General features: G+C 42.0%; 1 protein-coding gene across 1 annotated transcript in view; it reads left to right on the forward strand.

The window, feature by feature from the left end:
- Positions 1-2,149: 2,149 nt before the first annotated feature.
- The window catches only part of LOC109908933 (uncharacterized), a 56,095-nt gene continuing 44,361 nt past the window's right edge, over positions 2,150-13,883 (forward strand). Inside the window, exon 1 of the mRNA XM_020507737.2 lies at positions 2,150-2,665. The gene's annotated coding sequence lies outside the window, so the exon portion shown is untranslated. The remainder of the gene's footprint in view (positions 2,666-13,883) is intronic.

Consider the following 13,883-nt stretch of genomic DNA (forward strand, 5'->3'; position numbering starts at 1 on the left):
AGTGGTATTTTATTGTCCCAAGCACAAGGTGCACCTGTGTAGTGATCATGCTGTTTAATCAACTTCTTGATATGCCACACCTGTCCGGTGGATAGATTATCTTGGCAAAGCAGAAATCCTCACTAAAAGGGATGTAAACAAATTTGAGCACAAAATTTGAGAGAAAAGCTTTTTGTGCTTTTGGAACATTTCTGGGATATTTTATTTCAGCTCATGAAACATGGGACCAACACTTTACATGTTGAATTTATATTGTTGTGTATCTGTGACCAAAACATGCATGTCTGTATTTCCAGTCATGTGAAATCTATAGATTAGAGCCTAATTTATTTATTTCAATTGACTGATTTCCTCATATGAACTGTAACTCAGTAATATATATATATATATATATATATATATATACAGTTTATAAAAATAAATTGTCGGGACTCAACTTACTATTGAGAGTAGAAATAGTACAATAAACCATGTGCAATTTCAAAAGTTGGTTGTGCATCAGCAGTTCTTCTCTGGTTATGTCAGAAGTGTTGGTGCAAATGCTAGCTTGCCACAGGCCGGCGGCCCTGCTGATTTCTGCAACGTGAATAGATAGAAATCGGCAGTGTTGGGGAGTAGTGAACTACATGTAGTTCAGCTAGTAATTTAACTATATTTTGCAGTACCTTGGTGGTAGTTGAACTCAACTAATATCTTGGTAGTGTTTTCAGTAGTTAAGTTATTTATTTTGCTATGTAGCAGTGGTAGTTAACTACTGGAACTTATTCAAGCCCATTCCCGCCATCCCGATAATTTTTAAATGTCAATACTATCTCAAAGTTTTGGACACTATCTCTGAATTTTTAGATACTAAGTCAAAATTTAGAGATACTAACTTCAAATTTTGAGATACAAACTTGAAATTTCCCAGGTAATTTTGAGATAGTAGAATGTACAGGATATGTTTCTTCATTTGTTGTAGCATTATGTGTCTATTTTCATCTAGCCACGTTGCAGAGATACACACAGCAGGTAAACGTGTGGCGAACTGCCATTTGACTCAATACTTTTGATCAGATGGCAGTTGATCACACTGAAGCACAGATTAATTGTGCACAAGTTGCAAATCAGCCTAAACAACAATACTTTGTCCCTATTTTCAATGATTTTGTATCAATATTTTGTATTAAACCTAATTTTTTTAAAGTGTTGGGGCATATGCCAGCTCGCCAGCCCCCACATAATGCCACAAATGAAGAAACATATCCTATAAATATATATCTCCACATTTCAAGTTAGTATCTCAAAATGTTGAGTTAGTATCGCAACATTTTTTGTTAGCATCTCGAAATGTTGAGTTAGTATCTAAAAAAAAAATGTAGATAGCATCTCCAGATTTTTAAATAGTATCTCAGAATTTTTAGATAGTATCAATCTTTTGTGTATTCGTGAGCGGAATGGGCTTTCATAGCCAGGAGTTTTTCCAGGACCTGATTTAAAAAAATGACCTGATTAGAAAACCACTGGCTATCAGTGTATCAGTGTTTTGTTGCTTGTCATGTGTTGTGTTTTTTTTTGGAATCCAGGAAGAGTAGCTGCTGCAAAAGCTAATGAGAATCCAATTAAACAAATAAACATATTATATTATAAGTAGCCTATTATATTAAAACACAACATTATAAAAACGTTTTACAGCTGATTTTTTACTATGTCATACCCTTCAACTAGGGCCCAGAGTTTTACCTGGTTTGGTTAGCCTACATGATCAGGAAAATCTCTTGGCCCCAGAAAAACACTCCCCCCGTCCCCTCCACCACTCTGGGATGCCACCTCTGAAACCAGCACACAATGTTACAAATTAAGAAACATGTGTGATCTACTGTCGAACATTTTACATAATATCTCAAAATGCTGACTTATTTAGTGGAGATTTTGTTTTTGTTAAATAAATTATTTTTGTATTGTGATGTATCAGGGGGTGCTGCAGCACCCTCAGCACCCCTAATCCCCGCGGCTATGCACACAGGCCTACGATTCGACACTTACTATAATACTATTAGTGTATCTGTAATGTAGTACTGGCAATTAGAGATGTTCGCGACGCCTTTTCAAGGAGGAACGAACGGAAAACCATATATGTGCTTGAGTTTTCAGAGGCGGTGGGAAATCGGACTTTTCCTCGGCTCGGTGTACTTTGATCATACCCCTTCACTTTCACTAGTGCTGGGTGATATATGTTGAAGAGACCTTGAGCTACATTGATGTGCCACATTTTCCCGGGATTGTCATACAATTGCGAACGCGGATGTGAAACCGTTACTTTATGGGGATGATCCATCAGGTGAAGCAGTGATTCAAGCCAAAGGGGATGGTTCTTGGCGTCAAGCAGCAAGCGAGGCTTGTGCCAAGAAGGGGGAAGACCAAGAATTGAAAGCGGAGTTTAATTTCTCGTTTTTTGGAGCTCTTGTGTGCGGAAGACACCGAAATAAAACTGTTTTCCTTTTAGGGAAACGAGTTATCCACCCCAAAGCGTCCGGACTGTGTGATAAATCAACAACATAGCAGAGTGACAAAGTACAGGTTGAGTCAAAGGAGTTTATCGGGCTGCGGTTGGTCGAGGAACACTGATCAAGACAGCAGTACAGCGGCATAGGTTTTCATGTCTCCTCTCCACACACCTGTAAAGGTAAGTTTATGCTCTCTATAATAATGCATTATTAGATGATAATGCCAAGTGATTTATTTAGTTTCACCACAGGATGACAACATCGAATGTTTAACACCGGCGGACAAACCTATGATAAAAATTATGTTTATGTTTTTAGTTTTTCTGTTTTCTGTACATGTTATTAATAGCTATCCCCTCAATCTACGTACATTAGGCTTAATGTTTCATGTTATTAATGGCACGTGTTTGTCTGCCACAAAGTGAATGAGTATAGCCTCTGTATAGCAGATAAGACACAGACAGTACAGTATAGGGTGTTACTGATCATATACATGATTTACTGGTGTAATAATAACAAACTGTCTGAGCATGTCAAACAAACGAATTCATGTGACTGAATACCGGGCAGCCACATTGAGTCATTGGTAGCATATTCTAATTAGTGCGCAGAGACAGTTTAATAAAAAATAGTTTTTTTGGCGACAGTAACATTTCTGTAGCTGTTCACCATAATCTTCACCACAATTTCAAGTGTTTAAATGAGTCTTTCTTTGCCGGTTTTGATTGCCTACACCCCGCCCTTTTGCCAAAACCGCACTTTAGCTTAGAGTACTGCAAGCAGGAAAATGTCCAAGATCTCACTCAGAGATGCTGAAACAATGTACTCATTGCGGACTTTTGGGTCTGGTTTCCTGGACAGAGATTAAGCCTATAGTCCTGGACTAAAAATAACTTTAAATGGAAATGATCCTTAAAGTCGCTCAGGAGGTGCCTTCTTGTTCGACCGACATGAAGTTCTCCAGCAAATCAACTGGAATGTCATCTATCCAGAGTGGACAAATAAAACATCTCATGATCCCTTACGATTTTAATTAAAGCCATGAAGACTCTATTAAATGACTAGAGGGGCTATGTCATAATCCCTCACAATGCCATAATGGAGCAAAAATGGCAGCCATCTAATTGCAAATGAATGGCAGTAGAGGCATAGGGGATGCATTTCCTGCTTTTACTTATGCAGAAAAATAAAAGTAAGGCATGTGATGTATCAGAATTTATGTAATAGAATTATAGTCAATCTAAAATATTGTCATATACAGTTGAAGTCGGAAGTTTACATACACTTAGGTTGGAGTCATTAAGATTTGTTTTTCAACCACTCTACAAATGTATTGTTAACAAACTATAGTTTTGGCAAGTCGGTTAGGACATCTACTTTGTGCATGACACAAGTAATTTTTCCAACAATTGTTTACAGACAGATTATTTCACTTATAATTCACTGTATCACAATTCCAGTGGGTCAGAAGTTTACATACACTAAGTTGACTGTGCCTTTAAACAGCTTGAGAAACTCCAGAAACGTTTTAAACAGCTTGAGAAACTCCAGAAAATGATGTCATGGCTTTAGAAGCTTCTAAAAGGCAAATTGACATAATTTGAGTCAATTGGAGGTGTCCCTGTGGATGTATTTCAAGGCCTACCTTCAAACTCAGTGCCACTGCTTGACATCATGGGAAAATCAAAAGAAATCAACCAAGACCTCAGAAAAAAATGGTAGACCTCCACAAGTCTGGTTCATCATTGGGAGCAATTTCCAAACGCCTGAAGGTACCACGTTCATCTGTACAAACAATAGCATGCAAGTATAAACACCATGGGACCACGAGCCGTCATACTGCTCAGGAAGGAGACCTGTTCTGTCTCCTAGAGATGAACGTACTTTGGTGCGAAAAGTGCAAATCAATCCCAGAACAACAGCAAAGGACCTTGTGAAGATGCTGTAGGAAACAGGTACAAAAGTATCTATATCCACAATAAAACAATTTCTATATCGACATAACCTGAAAGGCCGCTCAGCAAGGAAAAAGCCACTGCTCAAAAACTGCCATAAAAAAGCCAGGCTACGGTTTGCAACTGCACATGGGGACAAAGATTGTACTTTTTGGAGAAATATCCTCTGGTCTGATGAAACAAAAATAGAACTGTTTGGCCATAATGACCATGGTTATGTTTGGAGGAAAAAGGGGGAGGCTTGCAAGCTGAAAAACACCATCCCAACCATGTAGCACGGTAGTGGCAGCATCATGTTGTGGGGGTGCTTTGCTGCAGGAGGGACTGGTGCACTTCACAAAATAGATGGCATCATGAGGAGGGAAATGATGTGGATATATTGAAGCAACATCTCAAGACATCAGTCAGGAAGTTGAAGCTTGGTCGCAAATGGGTCTACGAAATAGACAATGACCCGAAGCATACTTCCAAAGTTGTGGCAAAATGGCTTAAGGACAACAAAGTCAAGGTATTGGCCATCACAAAGCCCTGACCTCAATCCCATAGAAAATGTGTGGGCAGAACTGAAAAAGTGTGTGCGAGCAAGGAGGCCTACAAACCTGACTCAGTTACACCAGCTCTGTTAGGAGGAATGGGACAAAATTCACCCAACTTATTATGGGAAGCTTGTGGAAGGTTACCCGAAAAGTTTGACACAAGTTAAACAATTTAAAAGCAATGCTACCAAATACTAATTGAATGTATGTAAACTTCTGACCCACTGGGAATGTGATGAAAGAAATCAAAGCTGAAAGAAATCCTTCTCTCTACTATTATTCTGACATTTAACATTTTTTAAATAATGCGGTGATCCTAACTGACCTAAGACAGGGAATTCTTACTAAGATTAAATGTCAGGAATTGTGAAAAACTTAAATGTATTTGGGTAAGGTGTATGTAAAACTTCCCACTTCAACTGTAATTATAAATAAAATGTATACAGTTTTTTATAAAAATAAACATTTTTAACACATTTACAGTATAAATAGCCTCTACAATATATTTATAGTATGGCATTGTGGGTACTTGTTTCTGATTGAATTCAATGGCTATAGTTCATTCCTATTGTACATGTTCAATGTTTCAGCTGCTTTTAAAAACATTATTGGCATTGTTGCATTCGATTTTCATAATAGTGAGCTAGGACTGATAGTTTGGTTAGCTAAACAAGCAAGTCTGTTTGTTTGGTTACCAAGGCAACTACTGTAGCTATCTAGTAAACTCGCCATCTACTTCAGTGGATGTTGAACACATTTCTACCAGCAAATAAACACATTTCTAGCGTTGACATGTGTTCAATTATGGCAGTGGTATAAAAGGGATAATCAACTTGGCGCTCTATCTGTTCTCTGGAAAAGAATGCAACTCCTTGGAAGATTAGTTCCAAAGCCGCTAGCAAGTGGTTGAACACACCTTCCATGTCGTTCATTATTTTGCATAGAATGCATGGCCCCTAGTTGATTATCCCTTACGTAAACAGACCGTAAATGTCTCAGATTTTGTTTTCTCGGAAAGTTGTGAGTCCTATTATATGATACAATATCATTACTTGTTACATTTACAACTTCTCTAAGTCCTATCGTAACTGAATCGAGCCAGTGTATGGCTGTAGAGATTGACTGCGTTGTTTGAATAGAGTGTTGGCGTATTGGCAGGTCATTTGAAAAAATGTATGGAATCATTCCTCTAAAACTGACAGGCTAGCTAGATAACACACAGATAACACACATACAAAGCAAGAAATTTTTTCACTTTCAATGTTTTACAAAATATCTTATTACAGCACTGGCAAACCAACTCCCTGACCAAGATGGCTGACCTTTGGACCATGATAAGAAGGTTCATTCCCATTCTAGTATTCTAATGCCTAATTCTGTGATTGAACACCCCTTATTAGTCATGGGAGAGATCCCTATCATGGCAGGAAAAGAGAGTGAAGTCTGAATAAGTGTAGTAATACTTTAATCTGAAAAAACCACAGTCATATTTATAGTCAACCAGGATGAATTCATCTCAGCCAGGTTTTAAGCGGGGGATCAACTGGTTGGAGCTATTTTCAGGGGAACATCCCTCCTTCAATGTCACTCACTGCCAATATAAACGGGCAAGATTTCCCCTGCAAACATGGTGTGTGTATATGCACCTATTCAATAGCAAACACAGATTATTCACTGGCACTGGACTGAACTGAATTAGAATTCCTTGTCTTCTTTGACAAGCCTTCTGAAGATCTTTGTTGGAGGATTTCCAAACGTGCAATTCCTAATTATCGTTTGTGAATCCCTCCAACACAAACGTTTTTCACAACTGTTTTTTCTGTCTCTTACTTACAATGCATTCGGAAAGTTTTCAGACCCCTTGACTTTTTGCACATTTTGCTACGTTACAGCTTTATTCTAAAATTGATTCAATTGTTATTTTTTTACTGATCAATCTACACACAATATCCCATAATGAAAAAGCAAAAACATGTTTTTAGATGTTTTTGCAAATTTATTTAAAAAACAATATATATATAAATATATCACATTAACATAAATATTCAGACCCTTTGCCCAGTACTTTGTTAAAGCACCTTTGGCAGCGATTACAGCCTCGAGTTTTCTTAGGTATGACGCTACAAGCTTGGCACACCTGTATTTGGGGAGTGTCTCCTATTCTTCTCTGCAGATCCTCTCAAGCTCTGTCAGGTTGGATGGAGAGCATAGCTGCACAGCTATTTTCGGGTCTCTCCCGAGATGTTAGATCGGGTTCAGGTCCGGGCGCTGGCTGGGCCACTCAAGGACATTCAGAGACTTGTCCCGAAACCACTCCTGCGTTGCCTTGGCTGTGTTCTTAGGGTCATTGTCCTGTTGGACGATGAACCTTCGCCCCAGTCTGAGGTCCTGAGCACTCTGGAGCAGGTTTTCATCAAGGATCTCTCTGTACTTTGCTCCGTTCATCTTTCCCTCAATCCTGACTAGTCTACCAGTTCCTGATATTAAAAGCCATCCCCACAGCATGATGCTGCCAGCACCATGCTACACCATAGGCATGGTGCCAGGTTTCCTCCAGACGTGACACTTAACATTAAGACCAAAAATGTAAATCTTGTTTTCATCAGAGCAGAGAATCTTGTTATTCATGGTCTGGGAGTCTTTTAGGTGCCTTTTTTGGCAAACTCCAAGCAGGCTGTTGTGCCTTTTACTGATGAGTGGCTTCTGTCTGGGCACTCTACCATAAAGGCCTGATTGGTGCAGTGCTGCAGAGATGGTTGTCCTTCTGGAAGGTTCTCCCATCTCCACAGAGGAACTCTGGAGTTCTGTTAGAGTGACCATCGGGTTCTTGGTCAACTCCCTGACCAAGGCCCTTCTCCCCCGATTGCTCAGTTTGGCCTGGCTGCCAGCTCAAGGAAGAGTCTTGGTGGTTCCAAACTAGGTCCAATAAGAATGATGGAGGCCACTGTGTCCTTGGGGACCTTCAATGTTGCATACATTTTTGGTACCCATCCCCAGATCTGTGATTCAACACAATCCTGTCTTGGAGCTCTACGGACAATTCCTTTTGACCTCATGGCTTGGTTTGTGCTCTGACATTCACTGTCAACTGTGGGACCTTATAGAGACAGGTGTGTGCCTTTCCAAATCATGTCCAATCAATTGAATTTACCACAGGTGGACTCCAAATTGTAGAAACATCTCAAGGATGATCAATAGAAACAGGATGCACCTCAGCTCAATCTCGAGTCTCATAGCAAAGGGTTTGAATACTTATGTAAAAAGGTATTTCTCTTTTTTATTTTTAATACATTTGCAAAAAATGTTAAAAAAACAGTTTTCGCTTTGTCATTATGGGGTATTGTTTGTAGATTGATGAGGACATTTAAAAAATCAAATAAAAACATTTTAGAATAAGGCTGTAACGTAACAAGATGTGGATAAAGGAAAGGGGTCTGAATACTTTCCTATTGCACTGTATTTTGAACATGGCCGTGTAGCGTGACCTTATACATAACCTTAGAGCTAGTCTGAAGCTGGAGTCTTGGGGGAGAAAGGGTATTGTTTGGCTTTTTGGACCATATCAAATGGAAGAATGGGAAATAGGAATTGGCCATGGAATCTGAACGGAGCAACAGGATGCGACCCAAACCCTCCCTCTAACTCTCTGAGTGTTCAGGCCGCTGCAGTCTGGAGCTTAAATGCCAATAAGTCCTGTTTGCTTTGAAAGCTGGCATTCCGTTCCTTCCTCAGCCCAGTTCCATCCTTTTTGTAATAGAAACAGACCCCTCTCTTTCAGCAACTTGTCCTCTCTTCGTTCCCCCTAACCCCCTAACTTCAGGAGTGTGAACCCCCTTACTCCAAATGCTCAGAGGGAATAGGCTTAATCCCCATTTCCTCCTGAAGGAATTTGGACTGATGAGCTTCCCAGCTCTGTGCAAATGGGTCCCCCAGCAGAAGTAAAGAGAGAGCCAGCCAATACCAGCAGGGCACATTTGAATATACAGCACAGCCAGAAACCTGCACACAACAATGCAGTCTTGGCTTTGGTCTCTAGATTTTTATTAGATCAGTGATGTATGGAGACAGAAGTACAGTATGTGTATGTGTCTCATTGGTCTATGTGGGTTTACCTGCCTATGATGAAAGTATGTTCTTTGAATTGCAAGATATGGTGATCTGTATTTTGTGACTGTCTGACACTCCTTTGTTTTGTCAATTGGAGCTGACACACTCGGCTCTGATTTGTCGGTCACTTTTTAGGACTCTCTAAATCCTAAATGCACAATAATAGTAGAGTATTTGTTTGGGACAGAGAAATAACTACCATATTCCTCAATGCTGTTCAGAATGAGCTCTAGCGGCGACAGTGAGAGAACGGGATACCACAAAATGACAGACCTCACAGTTCACTCAGTGGCCAGGAAGCTTTTTAAAGGGCTGTCTGGTTCGAAGATGTGCTAAGAAAAAGAGACAGAGAGAGAAAGAGAGGGGAGGGGGGAGAGAGAGTGATGTGTTCACTGTGATTTGATAAGCCGTTTAGTTTTTTCTTAGAGGCAGCTGTGTGTGGTTATGTGATTTTATTCCCATGTACAGGTGTGTATATTGTGGCTGTGTGTGGCTGTGAATGTGTTCCTCTGTCTGTCAGGTGACTCAGGACCAGACTGTCTCTTGGGAGTGTTTTCCATGAGTCATCAATCCCTCCTCTCCCTCTCATGCACACACATACATGTGTCTCCTCCCATGGGTCCAAGGCCCCCACTATTTCCTTGCAACGCCTTCATTGTAAATACCCCGTCTCCCCATCCACAGTACTCCAACTTTCAGCCCCATCTCCTTCCCAATACCTCTTCATCTCCCTCCCAATACCTCTTCATCTCACTCCAAATACCTCTTCATCTCCCTTCCAATAAACTTTCCTCTCCCTCCCAATACCTCTTCATCTCACTCCAAATACCTCTTCATCTCCCACCCAATACCTCTTCATCTCCCACCCAATACCTCTTCATCTCCCACCCGATGCCTCTTCATCTCCCTCCCAATACCTCTTCATCTCCCTCCCAATACCTCTTCATCTCTCAACCAATACCTCTTCATCTCCCACACAATACCTCTTCATCTCCCACCCAATACCTATTCATCTCCCACCCAATACCTCTTCATCTCCCACCCAATACATCTTCATCTTCCCCACAATACCTCTTCATCTCCCACCCAATACCTCTTCATCTCCCACCCAATACCTCTTCATCTCCCCCACAATACCTCTTCATCTCCTACCCAATACCTCTTCATCTCCCACCCAATCCATCTTCATCTCCCCCACAATACCTCTTCATCTCCCTCCCAATCCCTCTTCATCTCCCACCCAATACCTCTTCATCTCCCCCACAATACCTCTACATCTCCCTCCCAATACCTCTTCATCTCCCACCCAATACCTCTTCATCTCCCTCCCAATACCTCTTCATCTCCCTCCCAATACCATCTCTCTCTCCCTATACCTCTCCATCTCCCACCCAATACCTCTTCATCTCCCTCCCAATACCTCTTCATCTCCCTCCCTATACCTCTTCATCTCCCTCCCAATACCTCTTCATCTCCCTCCCAATACCTCTTCATCTCCCTCCCAATACCTCTTCATCTCCCTCCCTATACCTCTTCATCTCCCTCCCAATACCATCTCTCCCTCCCAATACCTCTTCATCTCCCTCCCAATACCATCTCTCCCTCCCTATACCTCTTCATCTCCCTCCCAATACCTCTTCATCTCCCTCCCAATACCTCTTCATCTCCCTCCCAATACCTCTTCATCTCCCTCCCAATACCATCTCTCCCTCCCTATACCTCTTCATCTCCCTCCCAATACCTCTTCATCTCCCTCCCAATACCTCTTCATCTCCCTCCCTATACCTCTTCATCTCCCTCCCCTCCCATGCACAATGTATGACACCTCTCCACCTTTCCTGTCACCTCTGTGCCCACTAACCCCCCACCCTTCTGTCTATGGTAAAGTGCTAAAACAGAATACTGTGTTGTCACCTCCTACAGTACAATACAGTGACAGACAGACAGACAGACAGACAGAGAGAGAGACAAAAAGACAGACAGACAGACAGACAGACAGACAGACAGACAGACAGACAGACAGACAGACAGACAGACAGACAGACAGACAGACAGACAGACAGACAGACAGACAGACAGACAGACAGACAGACAGACAGACAGACAGACAGACAGACAGACAGACAGACAGACAGACAGACAGACAGACAGACATCTCAGCATCTATAATTAGTCCCGTGCATGCACGAAGAGAAATGGAATTTCCCTCCTGGCGTGTTGTTTGACTGCCTCTTGGATCCTAGTGCCTTCCCCATTGCCTTTCTTTATGGCCCCATTCTTTACTCCAGCCGATGACACATTTATAGAGGTCCAGAAACTTTGGATGTTACAGCTTTCCCGGGCCAATTTGATGGATTTACTTCCTCCCTTATGGAAGCTCTTTAGGGGATTGATGGCCTTTGTGTGCAATCATGACACATCCCAGAAAGGAACAGAACACAGGATCATTTTGGTCTCTCGTCTCTGATTGCTGACGTCACAAGGTCGATGTCAACTGCCCCACCCATGCCAGGTAGTGTCACAGTTACACCTACTTTTCCCCGGTGACATCGCCACATTGCTTACTTGGTAATTGCTCACATGTAGCATATTACTGAAGAACACAGCTGCTATTTTGTTGGAGCGGCTGCTTGACGTAGTTAACCAGAAGTGCAACTTCTCAGTTTTGGACAGAGGAGCCTCTGAGAGTTGTAAAGCGGGCCTACATAGGCCAACAGATGTTGATTCAACCCAGCTCAAAATAGAAAGCCTGTCCATCACACCCAATTTCTAATCTTCTCAAATCACATTTAGTGTTCCTCATTGGCCATAGCAGCACGACTGTGTCCATCTGCTTCAAATAACTTCAGGTGACCAGTCCAGATCATAAATAAATGGTTCATTTCAAATCACATTTAGTGTTCGTCATTGGCCATAGCAGCACGACTGTGTCCATCTGCTTCAAATAACTTCAGGTGACCAGTCCAGATCATAAATAAATGGTTCATTTCAAATCACATTTAGTGTTCGTCATTGGCCATAGCAGCACGACTGTGTCCATCTGCTTCAAATAACTTCAGGTGACCAGTCCAGATCATAAATAAATAGTCTGCTATGAAATGGCACATATTACATCTTTATATTTAGATAACCTTTAAACCAATGAGCTTTTAACCCTTAATCCTAAGAGCCACCGGGTCTCCTGTAATCCACCATGACTCAACCAAACTCAATGTATTATTCGCTACTGGTCAGCTGCTAGACAGAGAATATTGTCTCTGACTAGAATTCTGAGGGTCATTTTGATTTAGTGGTTGAGACGACTGAGTGTTCAGCTCATTAATTGAGCGCCCGAGATAACAAAAGAACAACTGCTGCACGGCAGACCACATACCGTGTTCCCTACATTCAGTAGCCTAAACACCGCCACGGGACCAGACCTCTTTAAACTATTACTCTTACCTCTCTTGACCAAACACTTTCAGTTTATTGTATGTCCCTGTGTGTATATTTCTGGGGGCGAATGTATGAGTCTGTGTATGTGTGTTAGTGTGTGTTCCGCGTGCCGCCCCCCTACCCAGCATTTTCCATTATGATCAGGGGCTTGTCCAGCCCTCCCTCCCCACTCCCTCCCTCACACAAAAGAAGCCCTTTGTTATCTGAGAGAATAAGGAGGTGGCAGGAGAGAAGAGTCTGGGCTGTGGCCCACTATGGGCTGCTGGGCCTCTCTGACCCAGGGGGAACATGAAGGTTAGCTGGTCCTCTGACAATGGCCACTGCCCGCCCTGCCTTTGGATGGACAATGGAGCAGCCTCCCTGTCGCTGACGCACGCCCCTGTTGTTGTGGTCCCCAGCGGTCATCGTCCCTCCCTCTCTCTCTGTATTTATTTATGTTTTTGTAGCACCCCCCCTATCCACCCTTCCTCCAAACCTGACCCCCTCTGTGACCGTGTTAACTGTTGAACATCCCAAGGTTGCCCCCCCCCCACCACACACATACTGTATGTTCAAGAGTACTGTGTGTGTGTGTGTGTGTGTGTGTGTGTGTGTGTGTGTGTGTGTGTGTGTGTGTGTGTGTGTGTGTGTGTGTGTGTGTGTGTGTGTGTGTGTGTGTGTGTGTGTGTGTGTGTGTGTGTGTGTGTGTGTGTGTGTGTGTGCGTCTCTGTGTCTGTGTGTGTGCATTCAGTTGTTCAGTAGGTTGACCGCTTCTCTCTCGTCATATCCTTGACACAGATTGCAGGGAAGTTTGATGAGGTCACTCTGTATGTTTTTGAGAGATGTTTGGATTGTGGCATCAATTATCTCAAGTTAGTAGAGCTATAAGCTGTCAGCTCAGATGGTAGAGCTGAGGAACCAATGGCAGTGGATGAACCGCAGACGCTTCAGAATATATCAATATTCTTTAAGTAAAAGCAGCTGATCAGTTTTAGAGATTTAAAACAGTTAAATGTTTGTTTTATTGTTTCTCCTCACTTAGCTAGTAAATTAGCTAGCTAGCTTGCTGGATAGCCAATAACTGTTATTTAAATCTGTTTGGAATCCTATCTTGCGTCATGCCTATCATTTTGAGATAGGACCAGTCAGCCGGCCAGACGGGACCGACCGGATGGAATTGTTAATAGGAATCAGGCAATTGTTTATTATCATGCAATTGGTAATAGGAATCAACAGAGTAAAGTAATGGCTCGACTGACATCTGCATTGTTCTGTGGATTGGATCAAAGAGTTCAACAGCATAACAGACACTTGATCAATGAGTTCAACAGCATAACAGACACTTGATCAATGAGTTCAACAGCATAACAGACACTTGATCAATG

Source organism: Oncorhynchus kisutch, linkage group LG18, assembly GCF_002021735.2.
Source record: "Oncorhynchus kisutch isolate 150728-3 linkage group LG18, Okis_V2, whole genome shotgun sequence".
NCBI classification, from domain to species: Eukaryota; Metazoa; Chordata; class Actinopteri; order Salmoniformes; family Salmonidae; genus Oncorhynchus; species Oncorhynchus kisutch.